This window comes from Bos indicus, chromosome 7, assembly GCF_029378745.1.
Source record: "Bos indicus isolate NIAB-ARS_2022 breed Sahiwal x Tharparkar chromosome 7, NIAB-ARS_B.indTharparkar_mat_pri_1.0, whole genome shotgun sequence".
Taxonomy (NCBI): Eukaryota; Metazoa; Chordata; class Mammalia; order Artiodactyla; family Bovidae; genus Bos; species Bos indicus.
The window spans coordinates 102,800,622-102,818,062 of record NC_091766.1 but is presented as its reverse complement, the minus strand read 5'-3'; the positions used below and the strand labels follow the sequence as shown (position 1 = coordinate 102,818,062).

Sequence of the window (17,441 nt, the reverse complement as noted above, 5' to 3'; positions counted from 1 at the left end):
AAGCAATATGCTAAACTCGACTAGTTATCTATTGTTGCATAACAAAATTACCCCAAAACTCACAAGCTTAAAATAGCACGTATTTATTATCTCACAGTTTCAATCTATAGATTTAATGTAATTTCTATAAAAATACCATAATACTTTTCACAGAACTAAAACAAATAATTCTAAAATGCATATGAAACCACAAAAGATCCCAAATTGCCCAAGCAATCTTGAGTGAAAAAAGCTGCAAGAATCATGCTCTCTGAATTTAGACTATACCAGAAAGTCACAGTAATCACGATAGTATGGTATTAGGACAAAAACAGACACAGATCAGTGTAAAAGAACAGAGAGTCCAGAAGTAAACACACACACCTATGGCGCAGACGGTAAAGCGTCTGCCTGCAACGTGGGAGACCCAGGTTCGATCCCTGGGTCGGGAAAATCCCCTGGAGAAGGAAATGGCAACCCACTCCAGTATTCTTGCCTGGAAAATTCCATGGATGGAGGAGCCTGGTGGGCTACAGTCCATGGGGTCGCACAGTGTCTGACATGACTGAGCGACTTCACAATAATATGGTCAATTAATCTGCAACAAAGGAGGCAAGGATATACGATGGAGAAAAGACAGTGTCTTCTATAAATGGCACTAGGAAAATTGGACAGCTACACATAAAATAATGAAATTAGAGCATTTCCTTAATTCTATTTACAAAAATAAACTCAAAATGGATTAAAGACCAAAGTGGAAAACCTGAAACCATAAAACTCCTAGGAGAGAGCATAAGCAGAACACTATTTGACATATATTGTAGCAATATTTTTTGAGATCTGTCTTCCAGGGCAAAAGAATCAAAAGGAAAAATAAATTAATAGAATCTAATTAAACTTAAAAAAGCTTTGGCACAACAAAGAAAACCACTGACAAAGCAAAAAGACAAGAGACAACCTACCGAATGGAGGAAAAAATGTGCAAAAGATATGGCTAATAAGGGGCTTCCCAGGTTGCTCAGATGGTTAAGAATATGCCTGCAGTGCAGAAGACCCAGGTTCAGTCCCTGGGTCAGGAAGATCCCCTGGCAAAGGGAATGGCAACCACTCCAGTATTCTTGCCTGGAGAACTCCTTGGACAGAGGAGCCTGGTGGGCTACAGTCCACGGAGTCCAAAGAGTTGGACACGACTGAGCCACTAACACACACACACACACACACATACACTCACACACGTACTCTAAGAGATTAACATCCAAAATATATAAATGGTTCATACAACTCAGTATCAATAAAAAACAAGCAACCCAATTAAAAATGGGCAGAAGACCTGAATAGATGTTTTTCCAAAGAAGATACACAGATGGCCAACAGGTACATGAAGATGTTCAACATCACTGATCATCAGAGAAATGCAAATCAAAACCACAGTGAGATTTCAACTCACATCTATCAAAATGGTGATCATCTAAAGGTTTACAAATAACAAATCTGATGAGGATGTGGAGAAATGGGAATCCCAGTGCACAGTTTGTGGGACTGTAAATTAGTCCAGCCACTACAGAAAATAGCATGAAGTTTCCTTAAAAAGCTAAAATTAGAACTACCGTATAATCCAGCAATTCCACTCCTGACTATATATCTGGAAAAAATATAAACACTTATTTAAAAAGATATATACACTCTAATGTTCATAGTCACATTATTTATAGTAGCTAAAATATGAAAGTCACCCAGGTGTCTATTGACAGATGAATGGATAAAGAAGATGTGCTATAAACACACACAGACACACATAATGGAATATTACTCAGCCATTAAATAAAAGAAATTCTTCCGTTTGCAACACTGTGGACGGACCTAGTGGGTATTATGCTTTTAGTGAAATAAGTCAGACAGAGAAAGACAAACACTTTGTTATCACTTACTTGTGTAATCTAAAAAATAAACAAATGCATATAACAAAACAGAAACAGACTCAAAGATATAGAGAACAAAACAGTGGTTACCAACGGGAAGAGGGAAGGAAGGAGGGGCAAGTGGAGTGGGAGATTAAGAAACACTAACAACTGTGTGTAAATAAATAAGCAACAGAAATATAGTATGCAGCATGGGGAGATACAGCCATTGTTTTGTAATAACTCTAAATTGACTATAATCTATCAAAGTATTGAATCATTATGTTGTACATTTGAAACTAACAGAATATTGTAAATCGACTGTACTTCAATTAAAAAAAAAAAGGCAAGTGTCACAGGGAACATTTTGGACTAGAGAAAATATAATGATTGAAGTTACTATGCAGAGATATGTAAATAAAAAATCACTGAGCTGTGCATTTAAGATTAGTACATTTTTATGTTTTATATAAACATTTTTATGTTTATATATTGTATATCAATAAAATTTAAATTCTATTAATTAAAAATAAAAACTCCCAGGTGAATATTATAATTTTTCACAAAATTGAGAACCACTGCTTTAAATACATGGTTCTCAAGCACAGCTATGTATTAGAATTGCCGTGGGAAGGTTTTTAAAACATTTGAGTGTCACACAAATTAATTAAATCAGAATCTCTTATCCCAGGTATAAGTATTTATAAATATTCCCTATTGATTCTAAGGAAGGCCAGGTGAAAATGACTGAAAATTATTTCACTAGACAGATTATACCCTCTAGTCCCTAAAATTATCCTTGCCTTGTAGTACTCATAGGATAAAACTAACTGTTGAAAAAATAAATGGATTAATTAATAAGTCAATAATTAATTGACTCTGGTTACTTTGATTATGTAATCCAAATAAACAATCTTTTTTTTTTTTTTTTTGGTATAGTCATTGTTTTGGCAAAAAGCACCAAAACCTTTACTTAAATTACAGAAGTGAGGGTAAGCATCACAGGCTTGGCAAAATTTAATACTGAATTTGGATTCATTTTAAATAAATTCAGAACAAAATTGAACAGAAGGAGAATCTACGTGAAGCAAATTGAGTAAAGACTATTACTAGATTTGAATATTAATATATATTAATAAATACTACTTCAGTTGAATATAAAACATCTCCATAAAAATTATCAGTTTTCTACACATTTCTATCTACACGCTTCCAATAAGCAAATAGAAAAATAACAGGTACCATTTACTGAACACCTACATGCCAGGCATGGGTAAAAGTGTTTTAGACATTATCTCTTAGGTAATCTTCACATACTTATAATGTAAAACTTATAATGTAAAACTACTTTTGAGTTTTTTAGAAATGAGAGAATGGAAGCTTCATAGTGTTTATGATACTTAATCAAGGTCTCTCAGCTCTATAAGGTGTCCAAGATGGGGTCGTTCAGGTCAATCTAATTCCGAAGGCCCGCTTAACTTGGTTAAGCACGAGCTCTGTGTTCTACTTAAACCAAGTGCCTGTGATGGTACCTTATGATGCACTGGTGATTTTTTTTTTTAAACATCTTTATAAATGCCCTGTTTACCCAAGAAATAGATGAACATGGTGTGACAGTCACAGAAATTTCACTAACTGCTAATTTGGAAAATATTTTTACATGCTAAAATATGTAACTGTCATTCCTTATAGCTCACTCCTGTTAACACATCAACACCACTTCCTTATATAACTTCATGCTCTTTATTTTGCAAAATACCATTTCAATTAAAAATAGTGGCTACTTGCCAGATTCAAACAGCAGTAAATGCTAGTCTTGCAAATTGAATACACATAATAAGAATGATTTGAAGAGGAGAAACAGCCTTCTTTAATCATTATTTTATGAGAGTAACTAAGCCCCCACCAAAGTGAAATTCAGTGGCTATCATAGCAAAAAATAAATGCCTTTTAAATTCACCAAATTATATGTTGCATTATTTAATAAATCAAATGTGTAAATTTTTATTCACCCCATGTGTTTTCCTATTTAACTTAAAAGTTCTAGATAAATATAAAAATGCTGTACTATAGTACATACTTTTTAAATTATTAATAATTTTTATTAAAATTTTTACATTATTACATACTTTTTAAATTATGTACTTTAGTAACAGAAAAGAACAAATCTGACTCCATATTGGATCTGTTTCTTTTACAGTAACCTTTGTATTCTATTGTTTTTGCTAAGTTAATAAATCATTAAAGGGATATGCCTCAGCTTATAACATATATAATGGCCCGTCTCTGGGAACCCTGCCTGCCATGCTGAGCTTTAAGCTACAATATCTTCCTTTAAGATCACAGGAAACATCCCCTTCAGAGTCTGGCTGGACCCAGGAAATATTTGTGATAGTTTATCTCCTTTTTTACTTTAGCTTCTTACTTCCCTCTCTTTATAAAAGAAACTGGTGTCCAGAATGGAGCAAGATGATTCTTTGGGACACAAGTTCATCATCTTCTGGACTTGCTGGCTTTTTGAATAAAGTTGCTATTCCCTGCCCCAGCACCCTGTCTCTTGATTGACTGACCTGCCAAAAGGTAAGCAATATGAGTTTGAACTAGGCAACACTTTCAGTACTATTTCCCAGTTAAAATCAATGATTATATACAACCATAGCCAAGCTTACGCAATGGAATATTTGCAATTCAGTGGTGAAGGATGGAGAAGGCAATGGCACCCAACTCCAGTACTCTTGCCTGGAAAATCCCATGGACTGAGGAGCCTGGTGGGCTGCAGTCCATGGGGTCTCGAAGAGTTGGACACGACTGAGCGACTTCACTTTCACTTTTCACTTTCATGCATTGGAGAAGGAAATGGCAACCCACTCCAGTGTTCTTGCCTGGAGAATCCCAGGGATGGGGGAGCTCCAGTATTCTTGCCTGGAGAATCCCAGGGACGGGGGAGCCTGGTGGGCTGCCGTCTATGGGGTCACACAGAGTTGGACACAACTGAAGCGACTTAGCAGCAGCAGCAGTGAAGGATAGGAATCTGGGAAAATGGCTAGGTTTGGTTAAGATCATTTAAAAAACAGAAGATATTTGAGGCTGATTATTGAAGGTCCAGTCCACCACATTAGGTTTATCTTTGCATCTCAGCACAAAGCTGAGAACATTAGAGTGCCCAGTAATTGTGATCTAAATTAATTATAATTAATTAACAGACAAACAAATGTATGGACTTACCAAGGGTCAAATCCTCAGATACATAAGTTGACAACATCACCAAGGTATTGTTTGTGGTTTCCTTGTTTTAAATTTATTCTTTTTTTTTTTTAGGTTGTTCAACTCTTGAATGATATTAAATTTCTTGGGAAATGTAACACATAAAAAATTTTTGTAAAGATTTATTTAAGCTCAATTGATAATTTCTTAGTAGCTACCATACATTTGTGTACATCCTCCTGGTGTGTAGGTTCATCACAAAAGCCAAATTACATAAGAGAAGCTGCTCGTTAATCACAGAAAAAGGGATAATTGCTATTGCTTTAAAGATAGTTCCATCAGGTTAGTGTTTTATCTTTTATATCTTCAGAGACACATTTACCAAGAATATAATCAGTCTTGGTCATTGGAAGCCTTGAGACAACTTCTTTTTCAATATCTCTTAAGTAGGCAGTATCTCTTAACAAAACTTTTTTCTCATCACAATATTCTTTTAACAATTATCATATTATAATTATCTAGACATCAGTTTATATGGTATTAGTTACAACTTCAGTTAACATTTTGGAAACGAGGCATATTTACCAATCTTTGTCCAGGATGAAGTACTTCAATCTTTCAGTCAGTCATTAAATCAAGAAATATTCTGTAGTGGACATTTGTGATTCCGTTCATATCAGCAATTTCTGCTTTTCTAATAGTCCTCAGTTTCCATGCTAGGAGCCACATGGTTCCAGAAAACCTTACTAGTTGGGGAACACATGAGCTAGACTAAGCCCATCGGGGAGCCAAACACATGAACACATGAACACGGAACCCACGCTTGACTAACTAGTGAAATCTCTTGCTATATGGTGTGCATTATATGGATAAAAGACCTGGAATGCCTGTAGCCATTTTGCTTTCATGTAGGAAACCAGTCAAAGGATGGAGCGAATACATAAGGACCAAGACATACAGAATGAAAAGACAGAGGAAATTCCAGGAAAAGAAAACGAGACCCTGACACTACGAACCTCTGGATCAAAGGGCACCTAAGCCCGAACCACTTCTGGGATTACAACTGTCTCACAGTCATGCAACCTCGCCCTCCCACAGAGTCCTGTCTCAAAAGGGGAACCCCCCCTCAAATTTGGCTTAATGCCCTCATGTCACCTTCTTGACATTCTTAATAATTTTATCTTAGGACCTGCATTTGTGAATGAAGTCCTATGGAACAATGGAGCAGGTCTATGAGCAAAGATGTGCATGGCAGCAACTAGCACATGTGGGGCAGTCAAGATTTTGGGGGCCCTGTGAGTAAAACCAGTTGGGATCTGGACACAAGAGACTCACAGACAGCAGCCAGGGCTGCTGTGCCGTGGCCCGCCGGGAGGAGGGCTCCAGGTGGGGGCAGTGTGAGGGGCCCGCCTGTCTTTATAGCCATCCCACGGGCATCTGCATGAAAGTTATCTCTAGAGACTGTTGGAACTGTCCACAGTAACTGCAAGTAACAAGAATATACATTGCAATAAAACCTATAATGGAATTCTTCAAATCCTTCGAAGAATTTAGAAGCTGTGGTTTTGAAAAATGGCTGCAACATGGAATATTGCAAAGCAAAGAGCCACAGGCTTCAGTTCAGTTCAGTTCAGTTGCTCAGTCATGTCCAACTCATTGCAACCCCATGGCCTGCAGCACGCCAGACCTCCCTGTCCATCACCAACTCCCGGAGTTTACTCAAACTCATGTCCATCAAGTCTGTGATGTCATCCAACCATCTCATCCTCTGTCATCCCCTTCTCCTCCTGCCTTCAATCTTTCCCAGCATCAGGGTGGGAAATGAGTCAGCTTTTCCAGTGAGTCAGCTTTTCACATTATGTGGCCAAAGTATTGGAGTTTCAGTTTCAACATCAGTCCTTCCAATGAACACCCAGGACTGATCTCCTTTAGGATGGACTGGTTGGATCTCCTTGCAGTCCAAGGGACTCTCAAGAGTCTTCTCCAACACCACAGTTCAAACGCATCAATTCTTCGGTGCTCTCCTTTCTTTATAGTCCAACTCTCACATCCATACATGACTACTGGAAAAACCATAGCTTTGACTAGATGGGCCTTTGTTGGCAAAGTAATTTCTCTGCTTTTTAATATGCTGTCTAGGTTGGTCATAACTTTCCTCCCAAGGAGCAAGCGTCTTTTAATTTCATGGCTTTTAATTTTAAAATCATCTGCAGTGATTTTGGAGCCCAGAAAAATAAAGTCAGCCACTGTTTCCACTGTTTCCCCATTTATTTGCCATGAAGTGATGGGACCAGATGCCATGATCTTAGTTTTCTGAATGTTGAGCTTTAAGCCAGCTTTTTCACTCTCCTCTTTCACTTCCATCAAGAGGCTCTTTAGTTCTTCGCTTTCTGCCATTAGGGTGGTGTCATCTGTTTATCTGAGCAGGGAGATCTCTGGGCAGAGGAGGAGCATCCTCTGGTGGAGAGGCCACCACGGTTGCACTGGAGTCGTGAGGCCTCCTACCTGCCAGGCAGTGGTAGCTGCATTGTTATAAAATACCTCAATTAAAAGTGTCAAGGTACCACTTTCAGCATTTAAGTGAAATAACAGTACATTTTAAGCTGACCTTCTCGGTCACATTTGGTTTCTCCAATCAGTCCATCCTAAAGGAGATTAGTCCTGGGTGTTCTTTCTAAGAACTAATTTTGAAGCTGAGACTCCAATACTTTGACCACCTGATGTGAAGAGCTGACTCACTGGAAAAGACCCTAATGCTGGGAAAGATTGAGAGCAGGAGGAGAAAGGGATGACAGAGGATGAGATGGTTGGATGGCATTACGGACTCAATGAACATGGGTTTGAGTGAACTCCGGGAGTTGGTGATAAACAGGGAGGCCTGGCATGCTGCAGTCCATGGGGTCACAGAGAGTCGGACATGACTGAGCAACTAAACTGAACTGAACTGAATTGATCCATGGTATTTTCATCTTTTAGTCATCACCGTAATGAAACTTAACATATTGTATTTTAAATATTTTGTGTGTGTGTGTATATATACATATGTATGTTTTATATGGACTCTTAAAGTCCAAAGGCAGTTTCTTTTCCATTGTCTAATTTTGATCTCTGTTGCATTGTTGGGAACATATAAGTACCTCAGTAAAAACTGGTTCACAAATAGGTGAACAATTAGCCATGTTTCCTGTAAGGTATCCATATATATAGGACATCCAGTTAAGGCTGTCTAATAGGTTGATTATATAAAAAAGGAGTTAATCTGGGAGATATGTCTTTCCTAGTTGATAGCCACAAATATCTGGAAGTTGAAAGTAACATGTCTGTGTTTGGGACTTACTAAGCTCCTAGGATTTGTGAGTTAATAATTTTCATCATGTTAGGAACCTTTTTGGTGATAATTTCCAAAAATGAATTTTCTGTTTCTTAATCTCTTTTGGGAACTCTAGTTATAGATATAACGGGCCACTTGAAGAGTCAACCTGCAGGTGTATATGTTTCTGTTTTTAGTTTTATTTTTCCCTAGTTTTTTCTTTTTTTGGCAGAGTTTTTATAGCTAAATTTACTAATATTATCCTCTGTAATACAGAATCAATTAACTTCTTTCAGTGATTTTCTTTCTCAGACACTGTAGTTTTTATTTCTGTAAGTTTGTTTTGGGTCTTTTAAATCTTCCATTTAACTACACAACATTATCAATCTCTCTTCCATCTATTACAATACATGGAATACAGTTAACATCTATGTCACCTGTTAATTCTAATATCTGCATCACTTCCAGGTTAGTTTTGATTTAATGGATTTTCTTCCCTTTATAGGTCATATCTTTCTGCTTCATAAGATGCCTTACATTTTTTATGATATGCTATACATGGTACATTTTACCTTGCTGAGTAGTAGATATTTTTGTGTTACTATATTTATTCTTGAGCTTTACTCTGGGACACAGTTAACTTACTTGTATATGGTTAGAGCCTTTCAGTCTTCCTCTTAAGACTTGTTAAGTGGGACCAAAGCAGCATTTACTTTTGGGATAATAATTCCCCAATACTAAGAAAGGCATTCTGAGAACTGTATTAAATGTCACACATATTATGTAGCTGTTCATTAAAAGTGGGGAACAGGTACTCTCCCCAGCCATATGTGAGCTCTAGATACTGTTTCTTCTAACCCTTTAGGGTGATCTTTTTCCTGCCTCAAATAGCTCCCTCAAAAATTCTGCCCGTCATTACTCTGCTGAAGACTAGAGGGCCTCTGCAGATGTCCTTGGTTCCTCTGTCCTCTCTTCTCAGCACTGCTCCTTCATCCCAGTGAGTCTGCTGAATCCCTCCTGGTTGCCCACTTTACTGAACTACGACCTAGAAAGTCCCTGAAGCACTAAACAGGGACAATCAGTCTCATTTCACTTATTTCCTGTCTCTCGTGGTTCGCTGGCTTTGATTGCTTGATCTGCAGTGTTAAGAAAATAAAAGTTTCATAGACCTATTCATATTTTTTTAGTTGTTTAGGCAGGAGGACAAACTCCATCTTTCTTTTTCCATTTTAGTCAGAAGCAGGAGCCCAAAACTCATATGTTTGGATAATTTCACCTAGAAATTATAGGGAAAAAATGTGTCCCAATTTCTCCCAAATTGAAACAGAAAAAAAAAAAAGAGAGAGAGAGAGAGAGAGAAGCCTATGAAAGGGACAAAGCAGTAGCGGTCACAGAAGGAAGAAGAAAATTGTTTAAAAGAGAAGGGTAAATAGCGAATGTTTATGTGAATTAGCACGTGTGCAAGGTAGAATCAAGAAGGCAGGGATAATCAGTGATACCAATCACTTCACGTAAGTTAGACTGGATAAGAGAATAAAGTGTCTTTAGAATATCTTTGGTGTCCCCAGGATGTTTAGAAATGAATTGGGGGTGAATGTTTGGTTATAAATGAGATGTAAGCACCTGCGACAGCCAACATAGAATAGTCTTTCAAAAACGTTAACTGTGAAATAGAGATAAAGTAAAATGATATGGGAAAAATAATTTTTGTTTTATATATAACACATATATTTATATATATATATATATATCTTCCCTGGTGGCTCAGAGGGTAAAGGGCTGCCTGCAAGGCGGGAGACCTGGGTTCGATCCCTGGGTTGGGAAGATCCCCTGGAGAAGGAAATGGCAACCCACTCCAGTACTCTTGCCTGGAGAATCCAATGGGGTCTGGTACATGGGGTTGACAAAGAGTTGGACACGACTGAGCGATTTCACTTTCACTTTCACACACACAGTGGGAAAAATTAGCAATTTTTTATATGTTGGAGGAAAAGAGACAAACAGTAAGATGCTTCTAAAGATAAGAAAGAAGAGATGATTAAGAGAAGCATATTTCCCAAAGAGAGACCAGGTAACCCTTCTGTTCATGCACAGAGTCAGAATGTAGAGGAGTGGAGTTAGCAGAGATACATATATCTTTATCGTTTTGAGAGGAAGAGGAAGTACATCTGTGGAAATGTTCCGCTTCCAGCTTTTCTGTGAAGTAGGAAAGTCGTTTGCTGGGTGTACTTAGATAGACTCCAGTACGGGAGGAAAGGGGCAAAAAAGTGAGTGCACACCCAGGGAATGGGTACAAAAGCTGGCTATGGCTACAAACACTAAACTCCGGAGGACAAGGAAGGTCTGGCTCAAATGAAGACTTGAAACCATAGATTTGAAGCAAAACTCAAGATTTTCCCTCCTTCATTATGTCACTTACAAGGCACAGAACCAGAGGAGGAGGATGTGAGTGGAATCAAAGTTGAAATTTTGCCAAGTGGCTGTATTGAAAACAACAACAAAAACACAGTACGAATTAGGTGAGAGCCCAAGGATTTGAGAGTGCAAAATGAAAAAAAAGGGCACCACAGTAGGGCCCTAGAAGCTTCAGGAGCGGGGGGAAGGCAAGGCTCTGCAAGTTGTGATGGGTGTGGAAGAGCAAATGTTAGGAGAGCAAGCTGGTGAGATACCTAAAGAAACGCTGGGTATGATGGGAGCAGTGGATCTCCAAATCTGGAAGAGCTGTCATGAAGACTAGCTGCACTGATAACCTCAGGTGTGGGTGGCCTCGGAAGAGATATGGTGCTTTCACCTTGAAAATCAAATGGCCCTGGAGCTGGATTCATCACGCAAACAGCCCTTGAGTTTCCCAGGATCACCTGAGAGACCTGAAGTAATGACAGGACCCTGAGTTGGTCGCCAAATTCTCAAAAGACTACATGGCAAGAGTTGTCTCGAGTGGGTGGGACAAAGCAGTGTCCTGAGCAGGCAAGAGCAGGCAAGGAGGAGGCCTTTTGGTCAAGAGTGGAAGACGCATTCCTATCCTCACTCTCGGGATGAAGCTGAGGCAGGGATGGGGGAGAGAATAAGCAGATTTCTCTAAAGAGAAAAGTAATAGAAACAGCAGCCTTGAGATCTTTCCACCTCATTTCACATATTTCACGGTATTCCTGTTTCCATTTCAGAAAGTGTTTTCTGACTTTGCCTCTGAATTCCAGGGAGCACCTTGTTTAATTAAATCACACAGAGAATCCTAATAGAAGCTATTGAAACAGGAGGAAAAACATTTAGTGACCCTAGTCAAGGAAGGAAGGCAGTGGGAGAGGCAGGCAGGAGGATCAGTTCGGTAATAAACATAACCCCCACTGTGGGGAGGTCCCCAAGGCAGTTAGACTGGCTGGGAAGCCAGGTTGTGGGCGGGCCAGGCAACAGCTCCAGAGAGGGTCTTACTCCACAGGACCCTCACTCAGAGGATGCTGCTTGGATCTTGATTCATAAATAATTTTAATTGAAATACCACTATTTCAACATTTCTTGATGCTTCGCGAAGGCACGTCTTTTACATCGGGAGCGATCTGCTCAGAAGCCCGGGAGTACGGGTTCCATACCTTGTGCCTCTTCTGGGCCAGGGTTGTCCTCACACGCCCGCAACCAGAGCAGCGGCAGAAACTCTGCAGGCGCCCCGCGCCCGCACCTGGGGTTTAAGGCATCTTCGGTCTGCTGCCGCTGCTGCTGCTAAGTCGCTTCAGCTGTGTCTGATTCTGTGCGACCCCATAGACGGCAACCCACCAGGCTCGCCCGTCCTGGGGATTCTCCAGACAAGAACACTGGAGTGGGTTGCCATTTCCTTTTCCAGTGCATGAAAGTGAAAAGTGAAAGTGAAGTCGCTCAGTCGTGCCTGACTCGTTAGCGACCCCATGGACTGCAACCTACCAGGCTCCTCCATCCATGGGATTTTCCAGGCAAGAGCACTGGAATGGGTTGCCATTTCCTTCTCCGGCATCTTCAGTCACTTCTTTGCAATTCTGAAGAATTTTAGTTTTGAACGTGGGATTTGCAAGGGAGCCCCCCCGGAGACTTAGAAACTCAAACCCCTTCTCCCTCTCTGAGCCGCGCAGGCTCCGCCCTGCACTGCCAGCCTGGGCTGGTCACCAGTGCCCAGAAGGTGAAGGTTGGTCCTGGTGAGATCAAGGGGTGATTGTCCCTCTCCTTGGCACAACCCGCAGGAGACACACAGGGGCCGGTCTTTTCCACCAACCCCCGCCCCCAACCTCTCACTATCCACATCCGCTCCCCCCCCCCCCCCGCCCCCGCAATCCAGGCAGCTGATACTTCCCAGGGCAGAGGTCACAGTGACCCCAGAGGCTGTCTGTCCTCCGTGGTTTGAGCCTGCTTGACCCCCTGGTTCACTATGAGAGTCAGAGTGTTGGTCTGGTGTCTGGCAGGAGGTGTGCACTGGGCAGGGGGCGGGCCTTGCACACTTGCACACTTGTCAAACAGAGCAGAGGCCTCTGAGGGGCCTGTGAACTTCTGCACTAGCCCGCCAGAAATCCCCATGCCCAAAGGGCAGGCCACTACATAGTAAATTTAAAAAAAAATATATATAGTTCAGGTTGTGAAAGAGGTAGAAGCAGCACAGAAGAAAGGGATTTTATTTGACATACCTTGTTTAGCATTTGTTTCCCGCTATTCGAAGAAAGAGGTCCTACATTTTCGACTTGCACCAAGCCTGGAAAATTAGGTAGCTGATCTTTCTCTCAGCGCTTAGCCGCAGGAGATGATCTGAAGAGGTGAAACCACTCACGTGCATTTGGCAGATTCTGCAGGAGGTTATAAGAACATCCCAGTTTTCTTCCATAGACACATGCCTCCTCCCTTCCGGTGGGTATAGTTCTGTGTCTGTGCCTGCCTGTGGCATCGTAAGGCTGGTGACTGGAAAGGAGCAACATTTATGAACAGAACAATTTCTCCAAAGTACCCTGACTTCATAGTTTTCATGAATTATTTCACAGTTTGTTTTACAATCTTATAGAATTAGTCGCAGGAAAATAATTTTAATAGGCACATAAAATCCCCCATCCCTTAATCTCAGTTTCAAGCCATGAATATACAGCCCAATAAATACCACTGTAAATGATGACTTCACTACTTCCTTGAAATATATCACTGATAAGCTAATGTTAAACAAACATTTCCTCTATTTCCACTTTGTGTTCTGATGCAAGATCTTCTTTAGGAATAAATTCCATCTATGGCAGGAATTGTCATTGTTCTTTTTTATATATGAGGAAGCTGACTAAAAAGGGTTATGCTGTGCCACCGGCCATGCAGTGGAGTGTAGTTGGGAATTGGATCATGGTTGATATACGGCGAAATGACATATACAGATTGGCATTTTAGGCAAGTCCTATGATACAGAAAATCCATGATTTTGGAATCATTAAAATGAGAAGACTTCTCTTGCCAATCCATTATTAATTAATAGAACATGTTTTGACATAATAGATAAAGCTTTTATAACCTTCTGTTGTAACTGTCTACCAATTTTCAAAGAATTCAGATTTTTATGAAAGATATGACAGAGTACTACAACATAAACTGTATTATAAAGGGATTTTTGCTTACAGTAGACTTAGAGAACTGCATTTTAGATAGCCTTTCTTCTCATACAGTATTCTGTGCTGTCATACTGAGAAAAATTTCTCAAATGCAAAATATATTTTAAATAATGTCTTTAAAAATATTATATTTGAATTTATTTATTAAATTTAACTAAAATAAAATTTCCAAAACTGAAAAAAAAGCTGGTCTTTCTCTGTAGAGTATCAATTATTATATTACTTATTTTCAATGAATTGAATTTTTCGTTATTGGTATTTTAGATTTGGAGAATTGTGATTGTTTTCTTGATGTTTTGTCAAGAATCCTTAGTATTTTATACAGATTATAGACACAAACCTACTGTGCTATCAATAGACATGAAACAGAAGAAAAAAATAAAATTCAAATATCTTTGAAATATAATTTTGTTTCTAGAATTACTATTGGTTCAGACTAGAGTGTAGGTTCCCAAGTCAAGAAATGAGAAAGACTGAAGAGGTAAATGCTGATCAGAGAGCCCATTCAGGTCAAAGAAATATCGTTTAAAGGACTAAAGATGAACTATATTTGTATTGCAGCTTTTAGCTTGCTTCAAGATCTATTGCTTTAAGGTTGAAAAAACACTCCAAAGGGGGCAATAATGATTGCAGACACACATTATACTCTACTGGTGATGTCCTTTCCTATCCTCCTATAAAGTGGTTTTCTATTACTGATGTATGCCAGAGCCAATGTGTACCTTTCCCTGTAAATAATGAAAGCAGGCTTAAGCACAAGAAATACATGGGCACTGCTGTAAACAGATACTTCTGTTTCATTACCACTGTTTTATTAACAAATTACTGCCATTAAAGAGATTATGAGGTTGCAAAAAACAATCCAAAATGAAATAGTCCAGGCCTAACTCCGTTTGCAATGAACTAAAGAGATGTGCCTGCAGTCCATTCAGTTCCTTATTGTTCCCATGACTGCACTAGTCTGCTTTGTATTTTGAATTGTGAACGTCCTTGCCCAAGTTGGGCTTTGTGAATCATCTCTTCCAGGGGAGAAGGATATTTCCAATTAAGTCAAGATATACACCTCTCACCTCCTAATGCGAAGAGTAGTGTGTTATATATAATATACCTCACATTGGAACACAGACTCAAAAGCCCAATCTTTCTTACTGTAGTTATTCCACAAGCCAATAGTCTGTGATCAAACTATACATTTTTGAGGCCATCATGACTCCCGAACTTACTGTCAGCAAACTTTCAATCTTAAATGAGTAACTTCACTTTTGAATACTGAAACTTTAACCCTCTAAATTTCTGGGGAAATCCTTAAAGTGTCCTGTTTTCCATTTGTTGAAGTGAAGGAAACCAAATGTGATAAATGGCTCTTGTGTTTCAGAGCCCTATAGTTATTTGGGATGATTCAGGTATATATGAATACAATCTTTTCTTTAAGAAGGTGAAAAGAGATGCTACTCATATCTTTGTTTCATTTTTGGAGCTTGTTAAAACAAAACGGTGGCAATATTCTGCCAAATCCAGCACTGGTTTTGAAATGGGCCTGGTCATTGGGAACCAGAAGTCATAGTGGGTTAGCAAAACGAGTGCTGCAGGATACTAACACACCGCTCTCTTCAAGCATGGAGACTCGGAAAATGAAGGCGGGCAAAGAGAGTTTACTTCCTATGCAGTGAGTGCTAGACATAAAACGGAATAAATTTTGATTTTATGAAACTCATTTAAGGTTAAACCATCCTCTGGCCCTCAAAAATTTTCACATTTGCACATTACTGTATTTAACCTTTCTTTATACCATACATTTAATAGACTTCATAAACAAGGTTCTACCAGTTGATTGCATATTACATGAGAACTTAAAAAAACATAACTGTATATGGCAAAATGCAAATAATTATTTCTTTACTTATACAATTGAGATGGTTTTTTTTTCTGTATTTCCAAAACAATGCAGGTGTCACTAGTGGTAAAGAACTTACTTGCCACTGCAGGAGATGTAAGAGGTGCAGGTTCGATCCCTGAGTTGGGAAGATCCCCTGGAGAAGGGCATGGCAACCCACTCCAGTATTCTTACCTAGAGAATCCCATGGACAGAAGAGCCTGGCAGGCTATGGTCCGTGGGATCACAAAGAATCGAACACAACTGAGCACTTTAGCACGCACATATACAGTGGCAATAGAAAGATATTCCTGTAAATTAATAAACTCAGGGGATCTCCCTGTGTATAATATACACATATAAAATATAAGCACTCATTTATTTTATGTAAATAAATATAAGATATATACACATATATGTGCATATGTATGTGAAGAGAGAGAGAGAAACACAAACTAGGAATGATACTTGCCCAAGGTCTAATTTGTGGATGATGATATAGTATGTTCTTTTTCTTGATTCTTCTGCTTGATTTTTAAAATAATTTTATTATATATATATTAGTTTGTATAAAATAATTAAATGATTATTCTAAAATTTGAAAACATCATTTTAATGATTGCTTAACATCCATTTTATGTATACACTATAATTTATTGATCATAATAGTTTACATTTCATTTATTTCTAATTTTTACTGTCAATCATAATGTGATGGATATCTTTACCTATAAAACTTTGTACACTGATTATTTCTAGGAACTGATTCTAAGAATCACCACTTCAAGAAAAGGTTTTAAAATGTCTTTAGATAGTAATAAATTGTTTTTCAGGGAGAATGTGTTCATTTATTCTTTAATCAAAAGTGAATACACTGTTAATCTGACCACACACCCTTTGCTCAACTAAGCACTTCATTAACTTTCATTTTTATTTTTCTAGTCATATTTCTTATATTAACAATCTTTTCACATCCACTGTTACTAGAAAGTCTTTTTGCATATGAAAAATATCAATTTACATTTCCTTTTTTGAATTTTATATAAAGGTCATCATACTGCATGTCATTTTTCCACCTCGTTACTATCATATCAAAATTATCTATGTTATGGCATACAGCTGTAATTCATTTAATTTTCCTGATGCATAATATCCATTTTGTGATTGTCGTAAAATTTATTTATCTATTTACCATTATTTTTTTATTTATCTATCGAATTCATCTATTTAAAGCATTTATGATGTTTCAGAGTTTTTTTTTTTTTGAGGGGGGAGAGGTTCCCAGGTGATACAGTGGAAAAGAATCTGCCTGTCAATGCAAGAGATATAGGTTCAATCCCTGGGTCAGGATGATCCCCTGGAGTTAGTTCAGTTGCTCAGTCATGTCTCTTTGTGACCCCAAGGACTGCAGCACACCAGGCTTCCCAGTCCACAAGCAACCCTCAGAGTGGTAACTCTTGGAGTAGTAACTGGCAACCCACTCCAGTACTCTTGCCTGGAGAATCCCATGGATGGAGGAGCCTGGGAGGCTGCAGTCCATGCGGTCTCTAAGAGTAGGACACGACTGAGCAACTTCACTT

The 17,441-nt window shown here is 38.8% G+C and overlaps 1 long non-coding RNA gene across 2 annotated transcripts in view; it reads right to left on the bottom strand.

The window, feature by feature from the left end:
* The window catches only part of LOC109562363 (uncharacterized), a 537,301-nt gene that overhangs the window by 86,667 nt on the left and 433,193 nt on the right, over positions 1-17,441 (bottom strand). For both annotated transcript variants that reach the window (XR_011567828.1, XR_011567832.1), the window contains exon 5: positions 13,035-13,302. This is a non-coding gene — a long non-coding RNA (uncharacterized lncRNA). The remainder of the gene's footprint in view (positions 1-13,034; positions 13,303-17,441) is intronic.